We start from the raw sequence: 17985 nt of genomic DNA on the forward strand, positions 1-17985 counted from the left end.
AAGCGAACTTGTTCGGATACGATTTTTATGCGCACACATGTAAATCGATTGGGAATTAGCCTCCCAAACACAATGATGTGGTCAATTTTACAAAATTTTGAAGATTGAGCTCAAAATGTCAGATATTTTGAAAGAGAGAAAAACATAACAAAAAGCCTCCTTCTCAGTATCATGTCTCTTGGGCATAGGGCAGTCTTATTTTGTATGAACATGTAGTTGGTAGTAATAATAGGTGAACTTGCCACTATTGCTACAGTCACTTGCCCACCGAAAACCACCTCCACCTCCGCCTTTATAACTTCCCTTGCCTCTTCCATAATACTTAGGTGTAGAAGATCTTGTGCTCACGTGTTGTACCACTGGAGCTCTATTTTTCATGTTGTACCTACAGTTCCATTTACTATGGTTATACATGTTACATGTGGAACAAGTGGGAGGCACTGTGCATTCCTCCTTCAGATATCCTTCTTGCTGGCATTGTGAACAAAATGTTCCTTTTTTTAATTGGGAGCTCGTCCCTCTTTATATCTTCCATGAGAGCTTGTACCTTGCATCTTCTTTTTTATTTTTCTTCTTTGCCTTACCTTTCTTTGGCTTGCTCTTCTTCTTCCTACTTTGGGTTAGACTCTAAGGAGCTAGAGTCACCCTTTGTTCAGGTCATGCTCTTTCTTACTTTCTTCCTTTCTAGAGCTCTCTTCTCTGCAATGATTGCTATTTTCACAATCTCATCAAATTCTTCTTCTGTGTTTGAGAGGTGTAGAATTATCCCACCATTGAGCTGATGCTTTGGGCAGCCATATTTGCATGTTCCCTTCATAATGACATTGAGCTTTGATGAGGCTGTGAGATACTATCCAACCCTTACGAGCTAGGCTAGAGACAATTTCAAAAGCTACTTCTAGTCAAGAAAGAGGAAGGGAAGCAACCAAGAAATGTTGTCTTGCAAATGATGAGAAATCATGGAATCTTTGTCATTTGAGAAATCTTTCCCGTGACAAATGGCCACAAGCCTTTGGACATGAACTTGTACTTGACTTGGACCTACTAGGTGCAAATTAGTGGCAACAAGCATTCCAAGATAAGAAACCTTATCCACAATTAAATCTTGCAAAACAAACTTGTTCGGGTACGATTTTTATGCGTACACATGTAAATCGATTGGAATTAGCCTCCCAAACACAATGATGTGGTCAATTTTGCAAAATTTTGAAGATTGAGCTCAAAATGTTAGATTTTTTGAAAGAGGAGAAAAACATAACAAAAAGCCTCCTTCTCAGTATCATGTCTCTTGGGCATAGGGCAGTCTTATTTTGTATGAACATGTAGTTGGCAGTAATAATAGGTGAACTCGTTCACTGTTGCTATGGTCACTTGCCCACCGGAAACCACCTCCACCTTTATAACTTCCCTTGCCTCCACCTCCACCTTTATAACTTCCCTTGCCTCCACCTCCACCTCCACCTTTATACTTAAGGTGTAGAAGATTCTGTGCTCACGTGTTGTACCACCAGAGCTCTATTTTTCATGTTGTACCTATAGTTCCATTTACTGTGGTTATACATGTTACATATGAAACAAGTGAGAGGCACTGCGCATTCCTCCTTCAGATGTCCTTCCTGCTCGCATTGTGAACAAAATGTTCCTTTTTTTAATATTTGGAGCTCGTCCCTCTTTATATCTTCCATGAGAGCTTGTAAATTGCTGAGAACATCTTCTTTTTTATTTTTCTTCTTTGCCTTGCCTTTCTTTGGCTTTCTCTTCTTCTTCTTTTCTTCTTCCTACTTTGGTTCATACTCTGAGGAGCTAGAGTCACCCTTTGTTCAGGTCATGCTCTTTCTTACTTTCTTCCTTTCTAGAGCTCCCTTCTCTGTGATGATTGCTATTTCCACAATCTCATCAAATTCTTCTTTTGTGTTTGAGAGGTGTAGGATTATCCCACCATTGAGCTGATGCTTTGGGCAGCCATATTTGCATGTTCCCTTCATAATATCATTGAGCTTTGATGAGGCTGTGAGATACTATCCAACCCTTACAAGCTAGGCTAGAAACAATTCCAAAAGCTACTTCTATTCAAGAAAGAGGAAGGGAAGCAACCAAGAAATGTTGTCTTACAAATGATGAGAAATCATGGAATCTTTGTCATTTGAGAAATCTTGGCCCCGTGACAAATGGCCACAAGCCTTTGGACATGAACTTGTACTTGACTTGGACCTACTAGGTGCAAATTACTGGCAACAAGCATTCCAAGATAAGAAACCTTATCCACAATTAAATCTTGCAAAGCGAACTTGTTCGGCTACGATTTTTATGCGCACACATGTAAATCGATTGGGAATTAGCCTCCCAAACACAATGATGTGGTCAATTTTACAAAATTTTGAAGATTGAGCTCAAAATGTCAGATATTTTGAAAGAGAGAAAAACATAACAAAAAGCCTCTTCTCAGTATCATGTCTCTTGGGCATAGGGCAGTCTTATTTTGTATGAACATGTAGTTGGTAGTAATAATAGGTGAACTTGCCACTATTGCTACAGTCACTTGTCCACCGAAAACCACCTCAACCTCCGCCTTTATAACTTCCCTTGCCTCTTCCATAATACTTAGGTGTAGAAGATCTTGTGCTCACGTGTTGTACCACTAGAGCTCTATTTTTCATGTTGTACCTACAGTTCCATTTACTGTGGTTATACATGTTACATGTGGAACAAGTGGGAGGCACTGTGCATTCCTCCTTCAGATATCCTTCTTGCTGGCATTGTGAACAAAATGTTCCTTTTTTTAATTGGGAGCTCGTCCCTCTTTATATCTTCCATGAGAGCTTGTACCTTGCATCTTCTTTTTTATTTTTCTTCTTTGCCTTACCTTTCTTTGGCTTGCTCTTCTTCTTCCTACTTTGGTTTAGACTCTGAGGAGCTAGAGTCACCCTTTGTTCAGGTCATGCTCTTTCTTACTTTCTTCCTTTCTAGAGCTCTCTTCTCTGCAATGATTGCTATTTTCATAATCTCATCAAATTCTTCTTCTGTGTTTGAGAGGTGTAGAATTATCCCACCATTGAGCTGATGCTTTGGGCAGCCATATTTGCATGTTCCCTTCATAATATCATTGAGCTTTGATGAGGCTGTGAGATACTATCCAACCCTTACGAGCTAGGCTAGAAACAATTTCAAAAGCTACTTCTAGTCAAGAAAGAGGAAGGGAAGTAACCAAGAAATGTTGTCTTGAAAATGATGAGAAATCATGGAATCTTTGTCATTTGAGAAATCTTGCCCGTGACAAATGGCCACAAGCCTTTGGACATGAACTTGTACTTGACTTGGACCTACTAGGTGCAAATTAGTGGCAACAAGCATTCCAAGATAAGAAACCTTATCCACAATTAAATCTTGCAAAACAAACTTGTTCGGGTACGATTTTTATGCGTACACATGTAAATCGATTGGAATTAGCCTCCCAAACACAATGATGTGGTCAATTTTGCGAAATTTTGAAGATTGAGCTCAAAATGTCAGATTTTTTGAAAGAGGAGAAAAACATAACAAAAAGCCTCCTTCTCAGTATCATGTCTCTTGGGCATAGGGCAGTCTTATTTTGTATGAACATGTAGTTGGCAGTAATAATAGGTGAACTCGTTCACTGTTGCTATGGTCACTTGCCCACCGGAAACCACCTCCACCTTTATAACTTCCCTTGCCTCCACCTCCACTTCCACCTTTATACTTAAGGTGTAGAAGATTCTGTGCTCACGTGTTGTACCACCAGAGCTCTATTTTTCATGTTGTACCTATAGTTCCATTTACTGTGGTTATACATGTTACATATGAAACAAGTGAGAGGCACTGCGCATTCCTCCTTCAGATGTCCTTCCTGCTCGCATTGTGAACAAAATGTTCCTTTTTTTAATATTTGGAGCTCGTCCCTCTTTATATCTTCCATGAGAGCTTGTAAATTGCTGAGAACATCTTCTTTTTTATTTTTCTTCTTTGCCTTGCCTTTCTTTGGCTTTCTCTTCTTCTTCTTTTCTTCTTCCTACTTTGGTTCATACTCTGAGGAGCTAGAGTCACCCTTTGTTCAGGTCATGCTCTTTCTTACTTTCTTTCTTTCTAGAGCTCCCTTCTCTGCAATGATTGCTATTTCCACAATCTCATCAAATTCTTCTTTTGTGTTTGAGAGGTGTAGGATTATCCCACCATTGAGCTGATGCTTTGGGCAGCCATATTTGCATGTTCCCTTCATAATATCATTGAGCTTTGATGAGGCTGTGAGATACTATCCAACCCTTACAAGCTAGGCTAGAAACAATTCCAAAGCTACTTCTATTCAAGAAAGAGGAAGGGAAGCAACCAAGAAATGTTGTCTTACAAATGATGAGAAATCATGGAATCTTTGTCATTTGAGAAATCTTGGCCCCGTGACAAATGGCCACAAGCCTTTGGACATGAACTTGTACTTGACTTGGACCTACTAGGTGCAAATTAGTGGCAACAAGCATTCCAAGATAAGAAACCTTATCCACAATTAAATCTTGCAAAGCGAACTTGTTCGGCTACGATTTTTATGCGCACACATGTAAATCGATTGGGAATTAGCCTCCCAAACACAATGATGTGGTCAATTTTACAAAATTTTGAAGATTGAGCTCAAAATGTCAGATATTTTGAAAGAGAGAAAAACATAACAAAAAGCCTCCTTCTCAGTATCATGTCTCTTGGGCATAGGGCAGTCTTATTTTGTATGAACATGTAGTTGGTAGTAATAATAGGTGAACTTGCCACTATTGCTACAGTCACTTGCCCACCGAAAACCACCTCCACCTCCGCCTTTATAACTTCCCTTGCCTCTTCCATAATACTTAGGTGTAGAAGATCTTGTGCTCACGTGTTGTACCACTAGAGCTCTATTTTTCATGTTGTACCTACAGTTCCATTTACTGTGGTTATACATGTTACATGTGGAACAAGTGGGAGGCACTGTGCATTCCTCCTTCAGATATCCTTCTTGCTGGCATTGTGAACAAAATGTTCCTTTTTTTAATTGGGAGCTCGTCCCTCTTTATATCTTCCATGAGAGCTTGTACCTTGCATCTTCTTTTTTATTTTTCTTCTTTGCCTTACCTTTCTTTGGCTTGCTCTTCTTCTTCCTACTTTGGTTTAGACTCTGAGGAGCTAGAGTCACCCTTTGTTCAGGTCATGCTCTTTCTTACTTTCTTCCTTTCTAGAGCTCTCTTCTCTGCAATGATTGCTATTTTCACAATCTCATCAAATTCTTCTTCTGTGTTTGAGAGGTGTAGAATTATCCCACCATTGAGCTGATGCTTTGGGCAGCCATATTTGCATGTTCCCTTCATAATATCATTGAGCTTTGATGAGGCTGTGAGATACTATCCAACCCTTACGAGCTAGGCTAGAAACAATTTCAAAAGCTACTTCTAGTCAAGAAAGAGGAAGGGAAGTAACCAAGAAATGTTGTCTTGCAAATGATGAGAAATCATGGAATCTTTGTCATTTGAGAAATCTTGCCCGTGACAAATGGCCACAAGCCTTTGGACATGAACTTGTACTTGACTTGGACCTACTAGGTGCAAATTAGTGGCAACAAGCATTCCAAGATAAGAAACCTTATCCACAATTAAATCTTGCAAAACAAACTTGTTCGGGTACGATTTTTATGCGTACACATGTAAATCGATTGGAATTAGCCTCCCAAACACAATGATGTGGTCAATTTTGCGAAATTTTGAAGATTGAGCTCAAAATGTCAGATTTTTTGAAAGAGGAGAAAAACATAACAAAAAGCCTCCTTCTCAGTATCATGTCTCTTGGGCATAGGGCAGTCTTATTTTGTATGAACATGTAGTTGGCAGTAATAATAGGTGAACTCGTTCACTGTTGCTATGGTCACTTGCCCACCGGAAACCACCTCCACCTTTATAACTTCCCTTGCCTCCACCTCCACCTCCACCTTTATACTTAAGGTGTAGAAGATTCTGTGCTCACGTGTTGTACCACCAGAGCTCTATTTTTCATGTTGTACCTATAGCTCCATTTACTGTGGTTATACATGTTACATATGAAACAAGTGAGAGGCACTGCGCATTCCTCCTTCAGATGTCCTTCCTGCTCGCATTGTGAACAAAATGTTCCTTTTTTTAATATTTGGAGCTCGTCCCTCTTTATATCTTCCATGAGAGCTTGTAAATTGCTGAGAACATCTTCTTTTTATTTTTCTTCTTTGCCTTGCCTTTCTTTGGCTTTCTCTTCTTCTTCTTTTCTTCTTCCTACTTTGGTTCAGACTCTGAGGAGCTAGAGTCACCCTTTGTTCAGGTCATGCTCTTTCTTACTTTCTTCCTTTCTAGAGCCTCTTCTCTGCAATGATTGCTATTTCCACAATCTCATCAAATTCTTCTTTTGTGTTTGAGAGGTGTAGGATTATCCCACCATTGAGCTGATGCTTTGGGCAGCCATATTTGCATGTTCCCTTCATAATATCATTGAGCTTTGATGAGGCTGTGAGATACTATCCAACCCTTACGAGCTAGGCTAGAAACAATTCCAAAAGCTATTCCTAGTCAAGAAAGAGAAAGGGAAGCAACCAAGAAATGTTGTCTTGCAAATGATGAGAAATCATGGAATCTTTGTCATTTGAGAAATCTTGCTTGGGACAAATGGCCACAAGGCTTTGGACATGAGCTTGTACTTGACTTGGACCTACTAGGTGCAAATTATTGGCAACAAGCATTCCAAGATACGAAACCTTATCCACAATTAAATCTTAAATCTTGCAAAATGAACTTGTTTGGCTACGATTTTTATGCACACACATGTAAATCGATTGGAATTAGCCTCCCAAACACAATGATGTGGTCAATTTTGCAAAATTTTGAAGATTGAGCTCAAAATGTCAGATATTTTGAAAGAGGAGAAAAACATAACAAAAAGCCTCCTTCTCAGTATCATGTCTCTTGGGCATAGGGTTGTCTTATTTTGTATGAACATGTAGTTGGCAATAATAATAGGTGAACTTGCCACTGTTACCTGCCCCCACTGGTGGAAATGACCTCCACCTTTGCCTTTATAATTTCCCTTGCCTCTTCCATAATACTTAGGTGTAGAAGATTCTGTGCCCACTTGTTGTACCATGAGAGCTCTATTTTTCATGTTGTACCTACAGTTCCATTTACTGTGGTTATACATGTTACATATGGAACAAGTGGGAGGCACTATGCATTCCTCCTTTAGATGTCCTTCCTGCTAGCATTGTGAACAAAATGTTCCTTTTTTTAATATTTGGAGCTCGTCCCTCTTTATATCTTCCATGAGAGCTTGTACCTTGCTGAGAACATCTTCTTTTTTATTTTTCTTCTTTGCCTTGCCTTTCTTTGGCTTGCTCTTCTTCTTCTTTTCTTCTTCCTACTTTGGTTCAGACTCTGAGGAGCTAGAGTCACCCTTTGTTCAAGTCATGCTCTTTCTTACTTTCTTCCTTTCTAGAGCTCTCTTCTTTGCAATGATTGCTATTTCCACAATCTCATCAAATTCTTCTTCTGTGTTTGAGAGGTGTAGGATTATCCCACCATTGAGCTGATGCTTTGGGCAGCCATATCTGCATGTTCCCTTCATAATATCATTGAGCTTTGATGAGGCTGTGAGATACTATCCAACCCTTAATTTCCCAACGGTTGTGGTTCTGGGTAGGGATATATACCAAATGATCTTTGCGAGGGTATGGTATGTTTTGAATGACTATCTCAGACACCCATTTAGATTTGTAGTGAGGTAGCAGTGGTGAAACTAAGGGGTCATTTGAGGGGCTTGTAAAATTTTCCCTCATCATAATTTTGAGGGAAAAAACCACAATTTCATGACTTTTAATAAAAATAGGAATAAGAAAAGAAAAAGGAAATAATATGGCACATAATGGATAGAAAATTGTAGATGGCATCCATGGCAACAAATGTTCATGTATCACATGCTAGCAACTCATGCGGCAATAACAAGTCAATTATATTATTTCCTCTTCAACATTTTAAAATAATGACAAGTCTTCTATTCCTTCTCTAGAGGAGCATTATACATTGTCAGTTTGCAGCTGACTTAGAGGGATCTTACCAAAACCACCTACAGTGAAGACACCCTCTGGTGATAGTCGATCATTCCAGCGATCTGTTATCCAGGATACCCGAGGGACCAGAATGCTTCAAGGCGGGCTTTGAATTGCACGACCTCCTCTTCTGTTCCTGGATAAAGTCCTTCTGGTTCTTCATTTTGTGCTCCCCCAAACTGCTCCCACACCAGCGATTCGTAACCGAATTTATCAACAAAATATAGATCGGATGAATCAGCATTCACCAGCTCCCTAAAACACATGTGCTCATCAGACTTTAGATAAGGATTCACCTACCTTCTCCTCCACTATGAACCAAAGCTCTTTAGGAAGGAGGAACTCTTGGAGCGTCCACACCCTCGAAAACCACCGAGGCAAACGTCCATCCTTGGACAACAATCCAAAACCCTATCTCAAACCATGTGTCAACACATAGCAACCCAATATTAAGCTTCTCAACAACAATCTGGTTCATGCCATCATTTGACATCTTGCCAGACACACAAATTTACCAGAAATAGCACTCTGGTTTGTCCTGCACAAACTGATGTATTTTCTGCAGCGGTACTGTACTATACTCAAATGTCATAACCAGTGACCTCAATGTGCATACATACACCCAATGGCAACTGTTGACCTCCTTGTAGCACACACAATGTCTACACAACCAATCTGTCTTCCTGCAGTTCTTAAAATTGAGTTTTACAGAGAATCGATGGCTTACCCGCATTGCTTGAAATCGCCTGCTTTATGAAAAACGGAGGTCCTAACGTGCCCAAAACGCGTTTTCGGCCCAAAAAATATTGTCCAAAAGTCCAATAGGACAGTATAGTTGTCCTATAGCTTTACTCTTGCAAAGAAAGCTCTTCAATCAAAGATCGTTTTCCGGTGTCTCTCGTAGAGATCCCGACAAGGGTATAGTCACCAGCACAAATAGGAAAGCGTAGATGAAGCTCTTACTCTCGTACTGCTTCCTATGCTTCTCTTGCTTGCAGCTCAGCCCTTAGCATGAACTAGGCTCTGATACCATAAAAAGATGCAGGGGAGAAGAGAGCTTGAGCTCTTGCAAGCACATACACACTCACAAAACCCTAAAAGAGAACACACAAGGTGAGAGGCTGAAAATCTTCTTCTTCTTCACACAACACTCAACACACCATATACAAAGATAAGAGTACACACAATATGAAAGGTACTCAACCAAATACATACTAGGGTTCTCTACAGTGTGAACCCAACTAAATGAGCGGTGCTATAACTATGCCCGTGGCTGTCACATAGCCTGTCATCCCACTGGCCGCATATCACCCATGATCTCACCCACAATGCCAGTGGTGTAAGTGTGGGGCCTATCTCCTAGGCGGGTCATCAGTGTCCATCGCCTCACTAGATGAGCTCGATACCTCAACAATACTCCCCTCTTAAAACAAAGCAATCGTCCTCGATTGTTTATTCTAAGGATCTGCCAACAGAAACAGAACCTAAGAGCACAACGAGAAAGGTATGTCCTGCCAACTGAAACAGAACATCTGAATAACATAAATCAAGAGCATCCACCTCGTGAAATAGTCATGTCCCCCTGGATGCTTTACCTGCTCCACTCATGGCCATCCCACAGGACCCACGATCAGCAATACATCATGAACATGAGTAAACACTGATGCTTATCAAATGAAACTCTAGAGTACGCATCCCCATTCTCTCAAAAGATTCGTATATCCATGAATCAAACCATGTGACTAGTACACATATATCATAGAAATCCCATAGGCAGATATACTGTCAGTTCAATATCTCGGGTGTGTTGATAAGAACACCAAGCGACTTCCAGACCTTATCCAAGCGAACTCTGTGACAAGGGAGTGGAGTCACCCCCCTCTTGTGTAAGAGGTAGTACTCTGGAATCCACAGCTCAACTTGTTGAAGCACTTTCGAAGGTAGGCTACAAACCAAAAGCCTCGAGGTAAAGTTGTAGTATCCTTGGTGAATTTGCCAAGTCACCCTCCTCCATCCACTTCGAATCCATAGGTGAATAGTTCACAAACTTCACCAGATATCGACGTGAAACTTTTCCTCTGACTTTTCTTTCTTTATGTATGTGAAAATCTGTTCTGGTTGAAGAATCTCATCTAGTTCTTTGACTTCTGGTTGTGTCTCATTAACCTGATCTGTAGGGCACCTCACCTCTGAAAGGTTTAAGAAGACTCACATGGAATGCATTATGAATCCTCCAAAGATCCAATAATTAAAGATGATAAGAAACATCACTCATCTTCCCAATCACCTAAAAAGGCCCATAGTACTGCATACTTAGTTTTAGGATATAAGCTCTATTTACCCTTCATTTTCTTGAGTCTAGCCTTCTCAAATCTCAAAAGCACCCAATCACCCAAATCAAAAACCAATGATCGACGGTGTAGGTTTGCTGCTTTCCTCTGTTTCTCTTGAGTCCTTTGAAGAGCCATCTTGACCTTCTTGTAAGCCTTATCCATATTCTCAACAAAACGATCTGCCTCAAAGATCTTATCTTTTGCATATGTAGGATCGAGGTACTTTCTTCCTGCCTTCCACAATCTCGAAAGGTGTCTTACCTGTCGAAGTGTGAATGGTGTTGTTGTAAGCAAACTCGACCAAAGGAAGATACTTTTCCCATTGCTCCTTATGATCCGAAACATAACACTTTAGAAGATCCAGTACGATTGAGTTGGCAATTTTCGATTGCCCATCTGTTTGTGGATGAAAAGACGATGAGAACTTCAATGAAGTCTTCATGTTCTCGAACAATGCTCTCCAAAATAAACTCGTCATTTGAGGATCTTGGTCACTGACAATAGATGTGGGCATCCCATGGTACTTGAAAATATTTGTCAAAAATATCCTCACCATTTGCTTTGCATTAATCTTCTTCCTAACTAGAATGAAATGGGCCTACTTGCTGAAATGATCCACGATAGTCTAGATGCCATCATTCCCACTCTTTGTCCTAGGAAGATCAAAGATAAAATCCATAGCAATACTCTCCCATGGTCTACCTGGATAGGCAAAGAATGAAGTAACCCAGGTGTCTTTTGACAGTCATACTTCACCTTCTGACAAATGATGTAATCACGAGCAAAAGCATCAGCATCCCTGCGCATAGTAGGCTAATAAAAGAATGCCTCCAAAGCTTTCACTGTAGCATCAATACCACGATGGCCTGCATAAGAATGCAGAGTAGCCTTCTGCCTCAACTGAGATGTGTCACACAATTTGTCATGTAGCATCATAAAAAATCCTTCCTTGAGAGAATAATGATCAACTCGCTCTCCTTCAGTCAAACAATCAAAAATCCGCTCAAAATCTGAGTCATGAGCATACTGTTCTTGCATATCATCAAGTTCATGATGAAAGATAATAGAGACGAGGACCACATGTGGTTTCCTAGACAAGGCATCCACGCAACCACATTCTGTGATAGAACTCTATTAAATTGAGTGTCAACCAAATGAATCCATTAGAGATTTTATCCTTGGGATAAAACTCTTGGACTCAGGTTATGAGTCATGAAAAAATTAAACGATGTTCAATTGAAGAGATTTTTCACGATGGGCTTGAAGAATAACAGCTTACACAACTTGATCATTGTATCTAATCCGAAAACATTCGATCAATGTTGTAAATAAGTAATACGTTTAGATAACAACATGCTAGAAGATGATCATGCTACTGAGGCAGTCCGGGGGGGCAGGCAACAAGAAGAGCGGCCTCTAAGCACTCCTCAAGGCTCCTGTGTTGCTCAATGGGCTTGGGGCACAACACAACACAAATATAAAAACCCCAAACCACACACTCAACAAGAAAAGGGACACCACCTAGTTATGTGTGTGAACTAGGACACCAAAGATCTTTCCTTGTAGCCAATCAATATAAGCTAACCATATACATCAATCAAAAAGTGCACACACCCTCAACAAACACTCATAACATATGATATTGTGTGTGGAGGAGACTAGCATAACATAAATAGATGCACACCAAACTTGGAGAAGGACTTAGAGAGACAATATAAGCTTGATTTTGTTGTCGGTATACACATGGTCTTAAGGTTACAGGAGCCCTCTCACCGCACAACCCTCTTACCATGGATTAAAAGGTAACAAATCAAAAACAAGCCCTCAAGCCGCCAAGCATAAAATTACACACCACAAAATACAAGGATCGAATTTACCACAAAATACAAGGATCGAATTTACCTTAAATCAAACATCCGACTGCTTTGCTAAATCAACTTTGGAGATGTAGGAGTCCAAGATTTTGTACACAATTGCACCCAAACTACTAATCTTATTTATGCAACAAAGGCAAGATACAATTATGATAGGGAGTATGGCATCACTCAAGCCCTCACAATGACATAACTAGCTTCAAACTTTTCTATGCAATCAAAGGTATTGATGTATAGAGAGAGCTCACAAGTTCACTATCTCCTTACACACTAGAGTTGGAAGTGGTGTACAATGTGTGTAATCCCCTTCTCCACAAGGAATGGAGGGGCTCTATTAATAGGTTTGAGAAGCCCCAATTAGGATTAAGCCTAATCAATTTTATTATGAGAAATCATAGATTATGGATTTTTTATTTTGAAATGAGAGTGGGCCTCTTCTTATCCCTTGAGTCACATGGATGTGGGCTCAAGGTGAGAGAATTATTGAAGGTGAGAGGAGAGTGTGATGTAGAGGTTTGAGCAAATAACTTGTAGTAATGCCTACTCAAAAAATAGTAGAGTGGGTGCTTATTTACATATGTTTAGTGGTTAGTAGTTAGTAATCACTATAAAAGGTTAGTAGTACAATGTACAAATGGGTAAAAAGGGCTGAGAGGTTGAGTGAGAGGAGTAAAGATTTGGAAAGATCCTTTGTGTGGTTGAAAGCTCAAAGAAGCTTGGACTCTCCCATGTGTAGATCTTTAAGTTAACCGCCGGTCTCCTTCTTGCATTTGACACCATAATAGTTGATTGAGGTGAAGAACATGGGGGTTTTTGTAGATGAAACCCCCATATTTGCAGAGGTTAATATGATACATTCATGCTGAATTTTTATGTATTTTTTGAGATTGGAAAAATAATTTAGTAATATGGGAGTAGTAGGGAGAGAAATGGAGATGAGGTATGGGTGTAGAGTAGATATGAGAGCAAATGGAGATGGAAGGAGAGGGCAAAGGTGGAGAGGGTGAGAGAGGACATGAAGTTTGCAGGTTTGATGGAGTGAGAAAGGAATGAGTAAGTGTGTAGATGATGAATGTGTAAGGGAGGTGAGAAGAGACTAGGTGTACCTTGCCAAAAAGTGGACAGACTAGGGTCCAATAAAAAATTCATATCTCACTGCCATTAGCTCCAAAAATTCTCAAAACATTTGAGCATATTCCTGAGCTCACGAGCTAACTTTTGTCTTTTGATGACTAGTCCAAATTCAGAGTGGAGGCAAGCGCAAAAATTTCTGCAGAATCATGTATTTTCTGAATTTTCAAAATCTTTGTGTGGGTCCCCATTGGTAGAATTTCTTGATAGCTCCAAGAGTGAGTCCCCAATACATCATATCCTGACCTTAGAGACTCAAGTGTATGTGGACACTTACATGGATTTTTTCCATTTTATAAAGATATAATAAGAAAAAAACAACCTTGTACTTTAACTAGTCAACATATCATGATAATATGGTTATTATGATAGGAAAATAAAATAAACAAAGAGATCTAATTATGAATAAAAATACTAAAATAAAATATAAAAAATAATTGATATATAAAAATATATAAAAAATACTTAATAGTAAAAAATATATACAAAAATACTAAACTATGGAAGTCAAAAGGGAGGGAGACCCTCATTATTTTAGGGTAGATGAGAGAATAAAAGATGAAATAGTCTAAGGGAAAAAGTGATTTAGGTAGTAGGCTTTCTACATGGTGTGGGTAGAAATGTGAGGGTACAGGATTTACTTATGCATGGTAAAGTTGAAGCATATGTACAATGATGGTCCAAAAGAAAATAATAATAATAATAAATAAATAAATAAAATATACTTAGATTTTGTAATACACACACCTAATGAAATATTTACATAATTGGAGAAAATAGAGACCCCCATATTTAGGCCCTTATATGAAATGAAATATTTACACAAAATGGGCTGTAATAATTTTATTTATTTTTGATATGTAGCTAGCAAAAACTTTTTTTTAAATAATATAAAAATATATAGAAGATATGGATAAAGTCCCTAACGTACACACGCCTATTTACAGTGAAAAGGTATTTATGACAAAGAGTTTATGTGATTTTCCTTGGCCGAGGTAGCTCCCTGTATGGTAATGTGGATAGTCGAAAAAACAGCTATCATTTAGCCCTCCCCCTAGATGATGGTATATTCATGTACCATCATAAAGTAGGCCTTCTAAAGCAAGTGGTGTAATGTGGTTCTCTTGTCCATCTTTCTTATGTTCCTCATGTTTTACACCACAGACATCACTCAAACCACATAACTTACATGCCCTTTTATCTCCTTTTTGTGGTTGCTTTTGTAAGTCTGTCGGTAGAATGCGACTCAAGTATGGCTTGAGTCTGTAGCCATTAACCTTCTTAGAATGTTCTTTGCCATCCAAATCCATGAGCTGATAATAGCTAGAGTTAAAAACCTTCTTGACAATGTATGGTCCCTGCCATCTAGTTTCAAACTTGGCATCAAACCGGTTATCAAGTCGATTGTCATACTTTAGCACAAGATCTCCTTCTTTGATGCCCTTGTCTTTCAAAGTTGCATTGAACTTCTCCGCTGCTTGCATGGCTTTTCTTCTATAACACTCGTATGCAGCTTCTCTTTTCCACTCTAGCTCAACTAAAGTGAGAAGTCGATCCACCCATGCATCTTGATCTCCTAGTCCACCTTTTCCATGTAGCCGCATTGTTGGAATGTTGAGCTCAATAGGCTGCAATGCTTCTTGACCATAAACCAAGTGAAAGGGTGTAAACCCCGTTGCTTCTCGGTAGGTAGTCCGGTATGCGCATAGTGCTCCATCAAGGAACTCATCCCAAAGCTTTGTCTTGTTCTTCACCATCTTCCTTATGATTCTTGCAATGACACCATTAGCCTTCTCTACTAACCCATTTGATTGGGGATAGTAGGGTGTGCTATGACGATGTGAAATATGAAGCTCTTCACAAACTTCGGTGTGCAAACCTTTTCTAAAACCTGGACCATTGTCAGAAACAATCTCCAAGGGTGTGCCAAATCTGTAACATATATGAGTGTAAACAAATTTGCTTACAGTCTTTTCATTCACCCTTGCCACACTTTGAGCATCCACCCACCTAGTCATGTAGTCTATGGCCACTAAGATGTACAATTTTCCATTTTTAGTTCTAGGTAGTGGACCCATAGCATCAATGCCCCATTTTTCAAATGGACCACTTGCAATGACTAATTGGTGTGGACCATGTAGCAACCTCTTATTACCATTGACTTGGCAGTTATGACAGCTCTTACACCAATGTTAAACATCCACATGTAAGCTTGGCCAAACATATCCAGCTAGCAAAATCTTTTTTATAGTTAGTTCTTGAGCAAAATGGCCACCACATGCTTCTTCATGAAAACCTTCTAAAATGGCCGGAATCTCCTTGGTCGTTGGTACTCTTCTGCACACTTGATCTTTTCCTCTTTGGTAGAGGGCACCTTCTAAGAACAAGAAAGAACTTGCCCTCTTCATGAGCCCCCTCTTTTGTGCCCTTGTGAAGTCTTGTGGGAATTCACCTTCCAAGATGTAGCTTACTATGGGAGCCAGTGTTTCCATTCCTTGGTACTGTGGTTGCTTAATAGCCGCTGCTGTGCAGGCCAAGACTACTTGCATTTCCTTCTTAACACATGCAACAGCTTGTTGTGCAAGTAGATCAGCATCCTCATTTTGTTTACTAGGAATATGATACAATTGCACCTCCTCAAATTGATTAAACAACCTACGGATAGTATGAACCTTTTGCCTTAATCTTTCATTCTTGCATGCCCAAATGCCTAAAATTTGCCTTACAATAAGAAGTGCATCCCCTTTTACCAGGAGACGTTGTATCCCTTGATTGATGCACACCTTCAAGCCATGAAGTAGTATGTCGTACTCTGCTTCATTGTTGCTAGTAGAACTTGGCAAGTTGACCTTCTCCTTCATAACCACCTCTCCACTTGGGTTGAGCAGCACCAGTCCTCCCCTTGCTTTACCTGTGGCTTTTCTAAAAGCTCCATCAAAGAACAAGGTGAATGCATTAGGTATAGTTTTGGGTGGTGGCAATGGTAGGGTCTTTACTTCAGGCACCTTAATCTCCTTTTCATGCACTCTATAAGTGAGAATCCCTGCCAATTGTGCACGCACCTTCTACCTTGAAAGAGTATTGGAATTCTTGCAATTCCATAACCCACTTTGTGATTCTAGCGCTGAGAGTCATTTGAGAAGACACCCAAGGAAACAAATTTTCTGTAATGAGAATTACAAAAGGTTTTGGTAACAAGTAGGATCTAAATTTTCTCACCGCAAAGATGAGAGCAAGCATCATGAGTGCTGCTTCCGTGTAGCCTTTCTCCAAGACATTCATGACCCTACTAACAAAGTAGATGGGCCGCATCCTAGTACTGTGTGGATCTTGTTGTAGCAAAAGTGCACCCACAGTTTCCTTTCCAACACTAGAGCTAACGAAGAAAGTGTACTCCCAACAAGGAGGCATGAGTGTTGGTAGATCTGACAAAATGACTTTAATGTTACACAAGTACTCCTCAAGCTCATTAGACCATGCAAACTCTACTTGTTGAGCCAATTTTTGCAAGGGGTGAAGTAACTCTGAGGCTAAGTGAATGAAGCGTGACATGTACTTCACCTTTTGAATGAATGAGATGGCCTCCTTGAGACTCTTTGGAGATGGTAGATCGATAAGAGCCTTTGCCTTTGTATGATCCACCTCAATGCCTTTGAAAGAAACCTTATGACCAAGCAAGATTACTTCATCCTCACCGATATGACATTTGTCGGGATTGAGTTGACCCCCAGGTCATAGAGTTTCTTCAAGCCTTCTTCCACCCTCTGAACATGCAATGCTAGAGCTATAGATGCAAAAATCATCTATGAACACTCTAATGGATTTCCCAAAGAATGCTTGAAATACCATGTTCATGAAACGTTGAAATGTTGCTGGGGCATTGGTCAAACCAAATGGCATGACTCTGAAAGCATAACAACCCCAAGGAGTGATGAAGGTTGTTTTCAATTGATCCTCCAATTTGAAAGTAACCCGAGTAGCCATCACATATCGTATACTTCTCATGACCTGCTACCTCATTTAGGATCTCATCTTGAAATGGGAGAGGAAAGTGGTCCCTTTTTGTCACCTCGTTGAGTGGACGATAGTCCACACACACCCTCCATTTGCCGTTCTTCTTGGGAGTGACCACGACAGGACAGACCCACTCTGAATTTTCTACAGGATATATGAACGCCGCTGCTAGAAGCTTCCTCACCTCTTTGAGTAGTGCTTGCTTCTTGATGACTCCTAGCCTTTGTAGCTTTTGTGCCTTAGGTTTGGCTTCTGGCTTTAGCTCGATCTTGTGTTGAATGGCCTCTACGCCACGCACATCTGTGTAATCTTTGGCAAAAAACCTAGGAAATTTCCTTAGTACACATTTAAACTCCTCTCCTTCCTCCGATGTAAGCTTTTTTGAGAGCATAGCATCAAACATTTCTTCATCATGCACAGTTTGGTCTTCTTGAGAGCCTACCTCATCCAAACCTTGACAGGGTGTCTCTTTGTCTTTTGCTCTGAATCTTACCCCCATGACTTCAATGGAAGACTTCTCTTCCATAGTGCTACTGCT

General features: G+C 40.0%; 1 pseudogene; it reads right to left on the reverse strand.

Moving 5' to 3' along the window:
* Nucleotides 1–8160: 8160 nt before the first annotated feature.
* Nucleotides 8161–16535, reverse strand: LOC147612922 (uncharacterized; annotated as a pseudogene).
* Nucleotides 16536–17985: the final 1450 nt, after the last annotated feature.

Source organism: Cibotium barometz, chromosome 44, assembly GCF_041138505.1.
Source record: "Cibotium barometz isolate CiBa-2024 chromosome 44, ASM4113850v1, whole genome shotgun sequence".
NCBI lineage: Eukaryota > Viridiplantae > Streptophyta > Polypodiopsida > Cyatheales > Cibotiaceae > Cibotium > Cibotium barometz.